This window comes from Neovison vison, chromosome 11 (genome assembly GCF_020171115.1).
Source record: "Neovison vison isolate M4711 chromosome 11, ASM_NN_V1, whole genome shotgun sequence".
NCBI lineage: Eukaryota > Metazoa > Chordata > Mammalia > Carnivora > Mustelidae > Neogale > Neogale vison.
The window spans coordinates 197,460,502-197,476,456 of NC_058101.1; the positions used below are offsets into that span (position 1 = coordinate 197,460,502).

A 15,955-nucleotide genomic window follows, 5' to 3' on the forward strand; every position below is an offset into this window, starting at 1 on the left:
TTCTTTTGATAAGAAAGAAAGGGTTTCTCTGAGATATTTTCCTGTCTTTGCAACTTAAGCTGTTCCAAGTTTCAAGTTGTGAGTTTATGCCAAGAGTTGGGGAAGAAGAAACACCCCAGACTTCTCACCACCTTATTGGCCTTTCTTGGAGTTTTGATTTCCCTCCCCAACCCTCCCAGTATTATTACCTTTCAGAGTTCTCCTTAGTTGATTTACATGTTCTGTTTAGTGTTTTTAGATGTAACCGGTGGGAGAGAGACTATGGAATCTGCTTGCTCCATTTTTACTGGAACCAGATCCAGAAGCCACCTCTTAATTTTAGATTTGTTTGCCATCTGGGAACGAGAAGCCATTTTGTTTTCAGACTCAGCAAGTCCTGTCACCTTTATAATTAATTGTTTGTTCTTTAGCTTATCTTTATAACTCCCTCATTTTATTGTAGGCAGCTGGAAGAGGCCAGGTGGCACTTTCAACACTTTGCCTGGAAATTTCCTCTGCCAGATCACACAATTCATTGGTGCGTTTTCTACTTTCCAAGTTACCGTGGGTGTCAATGTTGCTAAACTTCCCTAAGCCACTCCATAAAAATGTCTCCTTTCTTTCAGATTCCAATAATATTTTCCTCATGTTTATTTAAGTCTTTGCTGACAGACTTTTCAAGGCCAGTCCCAAAGCCAGTGCATATGTTTTAGGTTTTTATTACAGCAGCCCTCACTCTGGTTCCAAAATCTGTATCAATTAAAGTTTGATTGGAGAAGCAAAACCACTTTGAGTGAAACAAGGAGTTTATTGTAGGGATTAGAATGTACATGATTATGGAAGCTGGTTAAGCAGTCTGTGCAATCTGTTGTCCCCGCGTCAAGACGCGGGTCTGAAGTCAGCAGGCTGGGCTAGCTTCAGGAGGGGAAGACGGATGCGAAGTGGAGCCACGAGGAGCGCAGGAGAGGACCGGAACCTGTGAAAAGAGAAGGGACCTGTAGGTCCCACACTGGGCTTTGATGCCTTTCCTGAGACTTCGATGATGCAGCAGACCTGCAAAAGAGCTGGTGCACTTCGTCATGGAGTTATTTACAGACCTAGCCAGGATTCAGAGAAACTGGAGAAGCGGAGAGCCAGCAGAGGCACTGCATGGTGCGCGAGCTGCCACCCACACCGACCTTCTGCTTCAATCATGGCTGCCGCGTCACTTCCGCCTTCCAAAGGTTGCCCCCTGATTTCCCGGAAACATGGTCCCGGCTTAACCATATTGGTACAAAGCCAACACGGTCCCATAGGCCTCGGCTAGGGATTAGGAGCACAGCCCGAGAACGGACTGAGTTTGTCTGTCATGGCAGAGTCTACCACATGGGGCATTTGTGCAGGTCCAGTGCAAAGAACTCACACAAAGGCTAAGTTAGTGCTTATAAACCAGGGCTACTAGGTAACTGATGCATAAAAATGAATAAATATCCACCATAAATTTTAATAAAATCGTATTGAAACGATTATTCATCTATTCCAGCATATCCCAAACTGGACATTAAGATATTAACGGGTTTTCTGCCTTAGTTTGCTAGGGCTACCACAGCCAAGTACCACATTGGGGGTGGGTTCAATAACAGAAATGTAATTTCTCACAGCTCTGGAGGCTGGAAGTCTGAGGCCAAGGTGTTGGCAAGGTTGGTCTCTTCTGAGGCCTCTCTCCTTGGCTTTTAACTACCTTCTTGCTGTGTGTTCACACTGTCATCTCTCTGTGCCTGGACCTGTTTGGTATCTCTGTCTATGTCCTAATGTCCTCTTTTTATAAAGACATTGTGTTAGGGCCCACTCTGATGACTCCACTTGAACTTAATTGCCCCTTTGAAGGTGCTGTCTCCAAATATGGTCACATTCTGGGGTACTAGCAGCTCAGGCTTCAACACATGAATTGGGAAGCCCATAACATTTTTCTATTAGTACAATAAAGTTTGATAAATGCTACATGCTAGATTTTCTTGAAAATTCACGAAGTACATTTGTAACGAAAGATTACACAAGGTCCAGTAATCATCTTTTGTACACGCCATTGTTTTATACATTATGGGTAATCCTAAATTGTCTTTCATCTTCTATACATTGACTGGGAATATTGAACTACTGCGTGGTGATCTCATCTGCCAGCTGGGGCTGGTGGTCAGGAAGGGAAGGTGGACATGAGGTGGAGAAGAGGCCACCCACCCTGGACCCCAGGTCTATGAAGCTGGTCTGTCACCACCTCCATGTCTTCAAAGGCAATTGGTGAGTTTCTGTAGAGTTCTGTGCTGAGGGATTTGGTTCTGTAGGTGGGCAAGGAGATTGGCCTTTGATGCACGGAAACGCTCCTTCCATCTGTACCAAGGAGACCTTCTAGACTGCTACGGGCCTGGAGTTTCCTTGCTCACCTACACTTGCTGGCCAGCATTAGCAACCTCTTACCTGGACCAATCTCTGTTCCCTGCTCTGTTCTCTTGTTCTTTACAGGTGAGAGAACAAGAGCAGAGCTGGGGAAGCTGCTAGGGTATGACAGACAGCTGGGCAAGGGTCCATCTCAGAAGCTGTGGCAGTTCAGCTAGCTCCCCAGTGGCATGGAAGAAAGAGCCTCCTGCCACACCCTAGCACGGACATCCCATGTCAACCATGCATATGTACGCCATGCTCAGGACTCTCCTGAGTCCTGGCCTACTTTCTGCTTCCTATTCTTACTTATCCAAACTGGTGCTCCGTTCAGCTTTTCTGGCTCAGGCTTTGGCTTTCCTTCTAACCCACAGTGAGGGTTGCTTCTCTAGGTCTGTGGCTTTGGCCTCGTTTGATCTGTCACATCCTGGACTCTAGACTCTTGAGTCACGTGAAGATCCACACTGCGATGTTGGCCCCTGGGTTCTGTCTATTCCCACAGGGCTCTTACCGTGAATCATCTCCAGGACCCCAGGTACGACTTGTCAGCTTCTAGTGTTGGCTATGCTGTGACATTGGTATCTTTTGCAAACCGGTGAAGACGGAGCTGTTTGAACAAAGCGTAGTTATAGGCCTGGCCAGTTTGAACGGCCCCAACGGCTTCTCTTTGCATAGCATAAAGTGCAAGCGGCTTTGCACGCTTATCTCTACCCACAACCACCCTGAAAGATACAGCATACTGTCCCAATTTCGCAGATGAGAAAGCTGGCTCCCAGAGAGCAACTTCATATGGCCAGCAGGCACTAGAGCGTTCACTTGGACCCGCGTCTCTGGACCCCAGGGATGGGGCCCTCTTTCAGGTTGTAACAGACATATTGGTGGATGTTAAAACAAGCTCTTGGCCCAGAGCTGTCCCCACTGACTACAGATTTATTGCATGTTCCTCTATTTTCCAATTCACACTTTCCCTCAGAGGGCTCCGTCAGAATGCTCCCCGTGGCACTGTGTACTGCTCACTTATATGGCAACACTTCCTGAAGCACACCCCATTCACCCAATTGCTTTGAGAAATATATTGGGTTTTTTGTTGTTTTTTAACGATTTTATTTATTTATTTGACAGACAGATCACAAGGAGGCAGAGAGGCAGGCAGAGAGAGAGGAGGAAGCGGGCTTCCTGCTGATCAGAGAGCCTGATGTGGGGCTCGATCCCAGGACCCTGAGATCATGACCTGAGCCAAAGGCAGAGGCTTAACCCGCTGAGCCACCCAGGCACCCTGAGAAATATACTGTTTTTAAATTAAAACTGCCACATGAATGCAAGAGGAGGTACCGTACATTTCTCCCTCTCACTTGACCTTGATCTGTTATCTCTGTGGCTTTCTTTTTCAGAATCTCCTGTCCTCGCCTCACCTCAGACAGGCTGCCTCCTGCATCTCACTGAATGTACTTGCATTTTAAGCTGACAACCCCTAGAATCTTCTCTGTATCTTTCCTTTATCTATTTTTAGAAAGATTCATTTATTTATTTGAGAGAGAGAGAAAGCATGAAGGGGGGCGGGGGGAGGCGGAGGGAGTGGGGGAGAGGGGATCTCATGCAGACTCCGAACTGAGCATGGAGCCCGACATGGGGCTCAATCTCACCACCGGGAGATCATGAGCCGAAATCCAGAATCAGATGCTCGGCTGATTGCACCACGCAGGTGCCCCTTCTTTACCTATTTTCAGAACAAAATAACTTTTAAGCACATACCAATTTAATTAAAAAGTCTTAAAATATGCACAAAATTGTGGGAGTTGTCACAGTGGGCTTTATTAAGCAGAATATGTTTCTCTTGTTTTATAGCATTCCAACAGGGCTCGTGAAATACTTTTTCTTTAAGACTTAGTTTGCAGAAGCAGTTCTACAAATGTTTTCTCATTTGATCCTTAGGAATCTGAAAGGGGATTAAGCAAGTTGGTATTTTACAGAACAGGAAGCTGACTCAGTGGGTCAACAAATGGCATGATCCTGGCGCTGATAGGGGGAGAGGCGGTCTCCTGATCCAAGATCTGTGCACTTGGATGACACCGCAGACTGAATGTATTTACCTTTTATACTGAGGGCTACTGTCTTCCGTGTACCAGTGTGCTATAATCATAGAAACCTCATCCTCCTTTGCATTCCCATGTTCGCAGATTACACTAAGAATTCTGGGCTGTGCACCTGCTATGCTGGCTCTAATGGGACTGAGATGTGGCTGAAACAGCATGAGAAGAGTGTCTGAAGCTTTCTTTGTTCCCTCGAGTCTGGAAGATGGGACACGCTGTCTCTCCTCCAGCTTCTTAGAGTCCTGAGTGCGACTGGCAAGGGACACCCATTCCCACCGGTTGCAGAGGGAATCACCAGGTCAGTGCAGTTCAGAGCCAAACTTGGCCTCCAAAAATCTTCTTGTTTCCTTGCTGCTGCCAGATAGGAAAGGAAGAATCTGAAATCCAATCCTTTATCCGGGGATCGGAGTCTGACCCTTTCACAGGAGAGAGATACAATCTCACAGTACGTGACTTTCTGCTAGTTTTGTCCATGATAATGAGACCCTAGGAGAATACACTAACCACTCGGAGAGCTGGAGAACATTCCAGGAGGAGGGAACAGGAAATAGAAAGCCCCGCGGAAAAAATGCACGGGGCGAGTCTCAGAAACAGAAAGGAGACCAGTGTGAGTAAAGCAGGGTCCAGCAAACTTCTCTTGCCAAGGGACCACCTAGTAGAGATTTCAAGCTTTTGTGAGCTGCTCAGTCTTCGTTCCAACTACTCAGCTCTTTGTAGCACAAAGCCCTCCCTGAATAATGGATACACGAATGAGCATGGCTGGGTTCCAATAAAACTTTATTTATGGCCCCTGATGTTTGAATTGCTTGTCATTTCCCCGGGTCACCAAATCGTGTTCTTTCTCTGGTTCTTTCCAACTTTTTACAAATGTGAAAAACCATTCTGAGCTCAGGGACCTCTCAGAGACTGGTGGTCAGCTCTTTGCCTGTGGCCTCCCTGTACTGACTGAGCCCCAAGCCGAGACTTCGGGAGTGAGTGGGGAAGAGAGTCGTCCCAGATGAAGGGAGACAGAGCTAACTAAGTAGGGTGCGGGCCAGACCACAAGCCGAGGTTTTGTAGGCCATTGAAAGGAGTGTGGATTTCATCCTAATTGCTATGGCAAGTGCCTGAAGGGGCTTAGGCAGGAAAGCGACGCGATCTATTTTAATCACACTCTGGTGCATCCGAGTCCAGAATGGGCTGTCAGGAAACCAAAGTAGAAGCCTCCTCCAGCCGACCAGGCAGAGATGATAAAACACTGAAATGGAATTAGAGCCTGAACCTCAAAGGGAATGAGCTCTCGGGGTGATAGTGTGGGTAAGCATCTAGAAGAGAGCCTGTCACGTAACATCCACTCGGTAAATGTTAGTTCTGTCCGCTTCCTTCCTTCTTTGGTGGTCCCAAACCTGGGAATATTGGTTTGGTCTAAGTCTTTTAGAAAAATGGGTCATTCTATGAAAAATAGGTCAGATAATATCATTAAAGTGAGTGTTTAAGTTTTGTTAATGAGTCTGGGACAGGATACCTGTGTGTGTGGCAGGGGCGCTCAAGGTTGTGCATTCATTATTCTTACTGAGCCCTGTGAAATAGCTAAAATGTGTGCACTGACTAGGGTTTATCAAGATCACTGGCCTTATTGTTCCTCTGAAAACACATTTAATCTGTTTAGTTGTCTTCACTGGAGGTATTAATATAGCAAAAAGATTTTTTAAAATTATTTGTAATCATAGAGAGAAAAAAAAAAACAAAGCAAAAACTAATCTTTATGTGCCATTCCATTTTCTCCCACTCACTTGATCTCTCCTGGCGTTGAATAGGAATAAAGATGGAAAAAAAACACCAAGGTCAGACATTTGTCTGAGAGTGACAACTGATCGACTTGGAAAGGGGACAAAGCACCCAGAACCCCATACGGGACCACATGGGCCCATGAAATTGAGATGTGGTATGATGAAATTCTATGCAACCCCCAGAATCTGGGTGTTCAGCGAAATAATGGGGACATATATTGTAGGGTTAAGGATCTTACATCTATTTGATTTTGTGGACTTTGAAAGGTAGTGGTGGTTAATCAGTAGTTAGTAACGTTATATATATATAGCAAAAACATAAAAACGACCATAGTTCTTGACCTCCAAAGGTTCTGGAGGACAATCCTTCCTTTTTCTTTTTTCTGTTTCTGGAGCTGCAAGTATCCCCTGTGCAGTCTCTCTCTGCCTTTGTCTTCCTGACACTTTCTGTTCTATCAGTGTGTCTTCTCCTCTTCTGTCTCTCCTAAGGACACCTGTCTTTAGATTTAGGCCCCCCAGAATAATCCTGAATGATCTTATTTCAATTTCCTGAACTTAACCCTGAACAAAGGCCCAGTCTCTGATAAGATCATATTCACACATTCTGGGTGTCAGGACATGAATATGTCTTTGGGGGGTGGCACTATTTAACCCATGACAATGGTGGACTCTGTACTTTTTTAAAAAAGTTACTTTGGGGGATCAGCAGCATAATTTGTCTACGTACAATGTGCAAGCGGATACATTGCCCTAGGATTATTTTCTAATTGATTCCAGTATGTAAATCTTGTCTTTTTTTTTTTTTAAAGATTTTTATTTATTTAACACACACAGAGAAATCACAAGTAGGCAGAGAGGCAGGCAGAGAGAGAGGAGGAAGCAGGGTCCCCGCTGAGCAGAGAGCCTGCTGCGGGATTCGATCCCAGGACCCGGAAACCACAACCCGAGCCGAAGGCAGAGGCCCCACCGAGCCACCCACGCGCCCCAAATCTTATCTTTTAAACTAAATTCTAAGTTTTGCGTCCACTACAGAGCTTCTTATTTTTAAAATTTTGAATTATTTACACAGTTTTATAAGAACAACAATGCTGCAATGAATACCAGGTGCCTAAGCTTATATCTACTAAACTAGCAATACAATGAATATCCAGAAACGCTGGGTTAAGGGCATGGGAAGTTTACATTAAGATACATATTGTCAAGTTGCCCTCCCAAGGGGTTGCACCCATTTTCTGTTCTACAACAGGTGTATGAGAGCATCTCTTTCCCTTGAACTTGCAGAAAAATTATTTCCTATCAGGCTTTTTGATCTTTGCCAGAAATCATTTATTAAAAATTCTTATTTTGGGCGCCTGGGTGGCTCAGTGGTTTAAAGTCTCTGCCTTTGGCTCGGGTCATGATCCCAGGGTCCTGGAATCGAGCCCCATGTGGCTGGGGGGGGGGCTCTGCTCAGCGGGGGGCCTGCTTCCTCCTTTCTCTCTGCCTGCCTCTCTGCCTACTTGTGATCTCTGTCTGTCAAATAGGTGAATAAAATCTTTTAAAAAAATTCTTATTTTAAGGATCATTTATTTCATAATAGCTGCCATCAAATATCTTTATAAAATGTCTAGTACCCATTTTTTTCTATGAAATATCTCCCTTTGTTTATGTACTTGTCCTTTTTTCTATTGGAGTTTTGGTCTTTATATAAGTAGACTTAGGAATAAATCTTATTTATTTTTTTATTTCATAGAAATCATGACCTTGTTATATATGTTGCAAATATTTGTTTTCAGTTTGCTATTTGTCTTATTACTTTGTTTTTTCATGTTGAATGTAAAAATATTTATGTGTAGTTAAATTTTATTAATTTTTTTCTTCAGTGACTTCCAAGACTTTAATTTTATCCACTCCAAGATATTTTCTTCTTGTCGTTTTACAATATCATTAAAAAAAAAAAACTTTAATTTCCATTTTCTGGTTTTAAAAATGTCCACTTATTGGGGCACATGAGTGGCTCAGTCGTTAAGCATCTGCCTTTGGCTCAGGTCACGATCCCAGGATGCTGGGATGGAGCCCCGCATGGGGCTCCCCGCTCAGCGGCAAGCCTGCTTCTCCCTTTCCCATTCCCCCTTGTGTTCCCTCTCTCACCATCTCTTTCTTCCTGTCAAACAAATAAATAAAACCTTAAAAAAGAATAAAATACAAAGTCCATTTATTTAAACAAGAAAACAAAGAACAGTTCACCTCTGTCTCCCACTGCCCGTGCCTTGCCTCTGGCTATCACCAATTTGTTCTGTTATCTATGAGCTTGTCTTGTTTTGTTTTGTTTTGCTTTGGACTCCACATACGGAGAGATCATGCAGTATTTCTTCTTCTCTGTCTGACTTACTTCACTTAAGATAATGCCCTTGAAGTCCATCCATAGATTTTCAGATAGCAGGATTTCATTCTCTTTTATGGATAAATAGCATTCCATTGTATATATACCATAATTTTCTTATCCAACCATTGAAAAAACACTTAGGTTGTTTCCATATCTTGGCTATTATGAATAATGCTGCAATGAGCATGAGGGTGCACATATCTTTTTGAGTTTAGTTTTTTAATTTTTTTCAGATAAATTCCCAGAAGTGGAATTCCAGCATCTTATAATAGTTCTATTTTTAATTTTTTGAGACATCTCTATACTGTTTTGCATAGCAGCTGTACCATTTTCCATTTCCAGCAGTGCACAAGGGTTCCATTTTCTCCATATCCTTGCCAACACTTGTTATCTCTTGTTTTTTTGATACTAACCATTCTCACAGGTATGAGGTGATATCTCATTGTGGTTTTGATTTGCATTTCCCTGATGATTAATGATGTAGAGAAATTTTTTCATGCGTCTGATGGCCATCTGCATATTTTCCTTGGAAAAATATGCATTTAGATCTTCTGCCTATTTTTTAATCTGATTGTTTGATTTTTTTTCTTTTGAGTTACAGGAGTTCTTTATATATTTTGGATATTAGCCCCTTACAGGATACAAGATTGGCAATTATTTTCTCCCATTTCAATAGGTTGCCTTTTCATTTTGTTGATGATTTCTTTTGCTGTGCAGAAGCTTTTTATAATTCCACTTGTTTAATTATGCTTTTTTGCATTGTGCTGCTTTTTAAATTGAATTCATCAATCAGATTATTAATTAGTACCATTCCATTGTCTTCTGGGCTTGCAAAATTCTGATGAGAAGTCTGCTGTATTCTTTGTTTTTGTTCTTCTCTACATGATATTTTTTCCTTTATTCTTAACTCTTTACATTACTGTGGTACCTTTGTTACAAATAATGAACCGTCAATTCATTACTATTAACTAAAGTCCATACTTTATTCACATTTCCTTAGTTTTTACCCAACATCCTTTTTCCCATCTAGGATACCACATTACATGTAGTCATCATGTCTCCGTAGGTTCCTCTAGGTTGTGAGTTTTTCAGACTTTGTTTTCTGATGATCTTGATAGTTTGGGGGAGATATCTTGTGGGATGTCTTTCAGTGTAGGTTTGTCTGATTTTTTTTCACGATTAGACTTATTTTTCATTGCTGAGGTAACAAATTACTCCAAACTTAGTGGCTTAAATAGCACAAATTTATTTCTTATGATTCTGTATGTCAGAAGTCTGACATGAGTCTCACTGGGCCAAAATCAAGGTGTCAACGTGGCTGTGATCCTTTCTGGCACCTCTCAGGAGATTCTGTGTCCTTGTATTTTGCAGCTAGAGGCCATCTACAATTTCTTGGCTGGTAGTTTTATTCTCCATCTACAAACCTAGGAGTTCTCTCTGACCCTTCCATCTCTCTGATGCTTTTTCCACTGTCACATCTTTCTCTCTCTCTCCCTCTATTGACCACAAAGCCAGTAGAGGGTCTCTACTTTTAAGGACTCATGCAATTTGATTGTGTTTAGTCAGATAATGCAGGATTATCTCTCCATCTCAAAGACTATATCCTTAATCTCATCTGTAAAGTCTGTTTTGCCATAGGTAACATATTCACAGGCTCTAGGCTTTGAAAGGTGAACATTTTGGGGGACTTTTTTTTGTCTGCCGCCTGGAATTATGGGTTTGGGGGAAGAAGACCACAGAGGTAAAGTGCCTTTCTCATCACATCATATTAAGGATATATGCTATCCACATGACTTATGAGCAATGATAGTAATTTTGATCACCAAGGAGACTTGGTGATCTCCTATTGGAGAAGCCAAGATCTGGGTGTGGTTTCATCTAGTTAAACTTTCTTTTCAGATGGTGTACATCTGCATCTTAGAAATTTCACTATTTGGTTCTTTTTGATATCTTCCATGTATTTCCTCACTGAGCTCTTATTTTCCTTTCAATGTGTCCACAGTTCTAATAGCTTTAAAAAAAAATCCTTGTCTGTTAGTCCATCATCTGTGGCTTTTGTTTGTGTCTGTTCCTATTGCTTGACACCCCCCCCCTTAATTATGGGTCACATTTTCTTAACTTCTTGTCATATTTAGTAATTTTTTATTAGATTTTAAGCACTGTGTGTTTTATGTTGTTGAATGTCTGGATTTTGTTTGATTTTTGTCTTACCGTAATGAGTTTTTGGCTTTGTTTGAGCAGGTAGTTTTACTTCCATATCAGCTTTATCCCTTTAAGGTCTGTTTTTAAGCTTTGCTAAGACATACTGAAAGTAGCCTTTACTCCCAGGATTGTTCAGCCCTACCTGAGAGGCATAAATGCCTTGGATGATCAGTAAGTCCTCTTCATTCTGCCTGTTGGGGGTTGAATGTTCAATTTCAAGGTCTGTGTGAGCTCTGGGAACATTTAATTTGCCAGGCATTCTTTGTCCAGCATTTTGAAGTACTAGTTTCCACATGCCTGGTTCAGGAGTCAGCAAACACTAAAGGGGACCATACACATTTCTGAATCTTTTTTCTATATAACTACCTCTTTTTTTTTTTAAGATTTTATTTATTTATTTGGCAGACAGAGATCAGAAGTAGGCAGAGAGGCAGGAGGGGGCGGGGTGGGGGGGGCGGAAGCAGGCTCTCTGATGAGCAGAGAGCCCGATGCAGGGCTCAACCCGATGCAGGGCTCAATCCCAGGACCCTGAGACCATGGCCTGAGCCCAAGGCAGAGGCTTTAACCCACTGAGCCACTCAGTTATAGGTAGCCCCTATAACTACCTTTATTTGAGAGCTCTGCCTCCCAACTCCCAGGCCCTCGGCCTCTCTGACCTATCATATTTGTTTCTTCACTCCCTTTCTTGGTTCTGTTTGGTTCCCCTCCTCCCACCCCATCACTGCAACCACAGTGTGGAAATTGCCTCGAACAGAGAGCACAGCGCTGGCTTATTTTTTCCTTTTTTCTCAAGGATTCTAATCAATGCCTGAAACAAGTTGTTCCATGTTTTGTCCAGGTTTCTAGCTGCTTACTGCAGGAGGTCAGGTATAGTCCTTGTTACTTTTTCATTGCCAAACTGTCTTTTTGGTTCTTCGTTGTGATGATAATCCTTGTATAGATCATCAAGTATCTTCCTTCCCACACGGTGCTCGTCAAATATACCTTTTATATTTGGAAAATCATGTTCCTCAAAATGTCCCGAGGTATTTTCTTATGCTTTTACTAATTTTCTCTCCACTGTTATCTTAATTATCATTTTTCTGGAATTTCTTCTAGATATTGGATGTCTTGGGAGGAATTCATTTTTCCTATTTTCCTTTTCTCTTATTTTATTATTTTATTAAACTTTATGTAAGATTTACTTGACCTTGTCTTCCAATTATTCTATAGAATTTTAAACATTCTGTTTTATTTTTGATTTCTAGGAACTTTTTCTTGTTCTCCACTGGTTCCTTTTTATATTTTTTTGTTCCTAATTTATAGATGCAGTATCTTTTCTCATATCTTTAATGATGTTAATGAACTTTTTTTTTAATGTTTTCTTTCCTGCATCATCTTTGTTGCAGAAATTCTTTATTCTTTTTGTTTTCACTGTGGTTATGTTAAGGTGTTCACTCTTAAGATTAAGGCACCAAAAAGCTGACCCAACCAGAAGCTCTTTGAACAGGAGCTGGTTATTTTCACTGAGGCAAACTTGGGGGGACCAGTTGGTTTTCTACTGAGGCTCTCCAAATAGTGTTGGCCAGTATCTCCTCTGGGGTAACACCCTCTAATCTCTAGTCTAGGAATTTGATTCTGGATGTTGGCGGTGTTCTGGGTCTGAGACTGGAAGGGAGATGGGGATTTCACTGTTTAGCAAACAGACTACCTTGATTCACTGACTTTGGAAGGAACTCTACCTCTGCCCATTTCAGTATTTGAAGGGGAAGAAGAAGTCAACAAACTGCTTGGGAATTAGAAAAGGTGGAGAACTGTAAGGATCTAACTGTTCCTTAGATAGACTTAATTTAATCCTGTTGCCCCCTTCCCAGTATTTCCTATTCCTGTGTCTTTTCTGGGTCCTGTGTGGAAAATTAGCCCACTTCTCACAGCTATCCCTCCAAGGTGTTAGGATTTGACTTTCTTTCTCTTTGCTCAGCCTTTGCCCCTTGCTGTTATTCCTCTTTCTAAAATCTATTTCCATATATTGTGGGTATGGACATCATTTAGCTTCCTAATGATTGATATACATTTTTGTTATCTGTTATCCCTGAAATTTCTTGGTTGGTGAATTTTGACAAAAGTTGTTTGGGTGGATTATGTGATTACTCTGTTATTCTGAACTCAAGAGTCTCTCACATTTTTTATAGCAGAAAACATGGCTCACCATATGTGGATTCTTAGCATTCCTTTGTTTTTTGTTTAATTAAACCATAAACTTGGAGATAAATTGAACTTTAATCTAATCTGGGCTTTATACTGGCTAACAGGAAGAAATAAAGTATATAGTGAAAGGGTCATAGGCACACACCATCAAACATCTGGATGAAATACTAGGTTAGTGCACAGGTGTTTTGCCTACATGACCACAAGCTAAACATCTAGACAAAAGGTATTAAGTTTCCACCAGCTGTTTGGTATCATGGATCAGACACAGATTTGTAATCAAAGCCACTTGTGAGTGGAATGCTGAGTTGATAAGTAAGCTGAGACAACTCTTCAGTACATCCTGACCATGACCATGAATAGGTTCATCACCATCATAGTGTCAGCTGCCCATCGCTGCGTGCCCTAAGAGGATCCAAGAAATTCACATCTACAGGCACCATCTGGTGACTGTAACTTTTCTTTCATTCCCAAGGAATCAGTTAAAGTATCGCAGGGAAATAGTTTTCCATCTATAGTTTTAGAGGCTAAAGATCTGTGTTAGAGATCATAGTAAACAGACGTTTATTTCTTCCACATGTTGGATCTAGGAATCTTTCTCCCCACCCCCATCTCTAATTTTTAATGGAAGAAGTTAGTTCCTAACCCTACCAATACATTTAATGTATAATTTGACAAAATTTCTTTGGCTTAAATACAGAACTAGCTTGGACTATAGGACCAGATGAGTTTGTTAGATGAGTGTTCTCTGTGGGATGAGAGGACATTTCAAAGTCTGAAAGCTTCTCTCAAGGCTTTTTAATGCTGGCTATTAATCACACACACAAATATATATTTTTAGTTACTCTATTTTTAACCTATTCTTTAAGATACAGCTCAAATCCTACCACCTTAGGGAAGCCTACTAGCTTTTCCTTTGGAAGTCCTGGCCATGCTTTGTTGTTTACCGTCTGGAATTGTTCAGTTTTGCACTGATGAAAGTGTCATGTTGATATAATGGTTATCTACCTCCTGGTGAATAATTCTTCAGAAGAAATAAAGAGAATACTGGACTAAGCTACTCCTTTTTCAGAGCTCACTGAACTTGTGTCATGGGCTTATAGGTAATGGTGAGCAGAGATTTGTATACAGCATTTTCTTAAAACGTAGTTATCTGACCGGACTCCATTATCTGCTCGCTTCCTTCCTGTGAGTACATGCAGCTTGCCTGGTTGGAAGTCATGTTGGTTCTTTAAGACGATGTTGGAAAATTCATCAGTATGAAGCAGAGAACCATACTGGTGTGAGGGCTCATACTGGTGTGAGAATAACACCCCTTATTCCCACAGTTTTACACTTTAGGAAAGTATTCCTTTCTCTTTAGGTAGGAGAGATGTACAGAACAGGCTAAGATGGGCCATTCCCACAGGGAGAGTAGGCAGATCCCAAAGGGAACTGAAATGCCGGCCTGCTTAGAGGCGTTTCCACTCTGGGTCTGCTGGTGGCTTTGGATTAAAGCACTTTTGCCAGAAGGCCCTTGAAGTGACATAAACATAGTGGACAGTCAAGAAAAATCTACTTATTAATAATCAATTATCCAGACTTGTTCTCTCTTTCTCTGTCTCTCTCTCCCATACACACACTACCCTAACAAAATAAAAATCAGAAATCAAAGTGATTTTACTTTTTCCCTTAAATCTGCTCTGTATTTCCAGATTTTCATTTTTAAAATATCATTTTTTTCTCAAAACAGAGATAAATAAAAAAAATTAGTAACCCACTTGTCCAATATTAATAGCTTTGTATATATACCTGTATCCTTTTTAAATTCAAACACTTTTTTGTTGTCTTTGCAAAAGTAGGATCATAATATGAACAGCTCTTTGCATCGTCATTTTCTCTTTAAAATACATCCTGTGGAACTAGAGGGTATTATGCTTAGTGAAATAAGTTAATCGGAGAAAGACAACTATCATATGATCTCCCTGATATGAGGAAGTGGAGATGCAACGTGGGGGGTGTGAGGGGTAGGAAAAGAATAAATGAAACAAGATGCGATCGGGAGGGAGACAAACCATAAGAGACTCTTAATGTCACAAAACAAACTGAGGGTGGCCGGGGGGGGGGGGGGGGAAGGTGGTAGGAAGAGGGCGGTGATGTTATGGACATTGGGGAGGGTATGTGCTATGGTGAGTGCTGTGAAGTGTGTAAACCTGGCGATTCACAGACCTGTACCCCTGGGGCTAATAATACATTATATGTTTATAAAAAAATTTAAAAAATTAAAAAAAAAAACACCCTGGTCTCCTTTCTAGCTCAACAGAAAGTCTTAATGTGTTCTTTTTATTTGTGTGTAACATCCCATAGAATAGATCAACCACGATTTATTCAATCATTTAGTTATCGATAGACATTCAGGTGCTTTCCAATTCTGTCACTACAAAATAGGCCTGTATTGCTCTAATATTCTAGTATAATCACGTAATGCTTATATTAGAAAACATTATGTAAGGAGCAAATATAGAGTCAAGAAATACACTGAACTTGTTTGCTAAACAAACAGGCAAATAAATGTATTAAAATGATATCTGGGAGTGGAGCCACCAACCTGTTTCTGGGATGAAGTAACAATTTCATTGCAGGCCCTGTCTCCCAGTGGAACCTGCAAATGCCTTGAGGTCAGGAACCAGGACTCCTTCCTCCTCTTCTCTTCCAAATCGCCAAGCACAGCCCTGCAGAGGGCAGGCAGTCCCAGACCCACACAATCCAAAGTAATCTAACAACGTCCTTGGAAAACAGCTGTTAAGATTTCAGACTGGAAATTTCCCTTATGTAGTGTAGTCAAACTGGCTTCCAAAGCCAGCCTACAAATTCTTCATTTAACCCACAATGAAGGTAAACTGTATTACTTACATTGTTAGAGTTTCTTATTATTTCTGTGGTAAAATACATTCTGAATTCCAAATGAGCAT

The 15,955-nt window shown here is 41.5% G+C and overlaps 1 long non-coding RNA gene across 1 annotated transcript; it reads right to left on the bottom strand.

Moving 5' to 3' along the window:
• Window positions 1-943: 943 nt before the first annotated feature.
• Window positions 944-15,955, bottom strand: LOC122889141. The gene is made up of 4 exons (XR_006380820.1): window positions 15,897-15,955; window positions 15,592-15,759; window positions 2,903-2,998; window positions 944-974 (listed from the first exon to the last, which is right to left on the bottom strand). It is a non-coding gene; the product is annotated as an uncharacterized LOC122889141 (long non-coding RNA).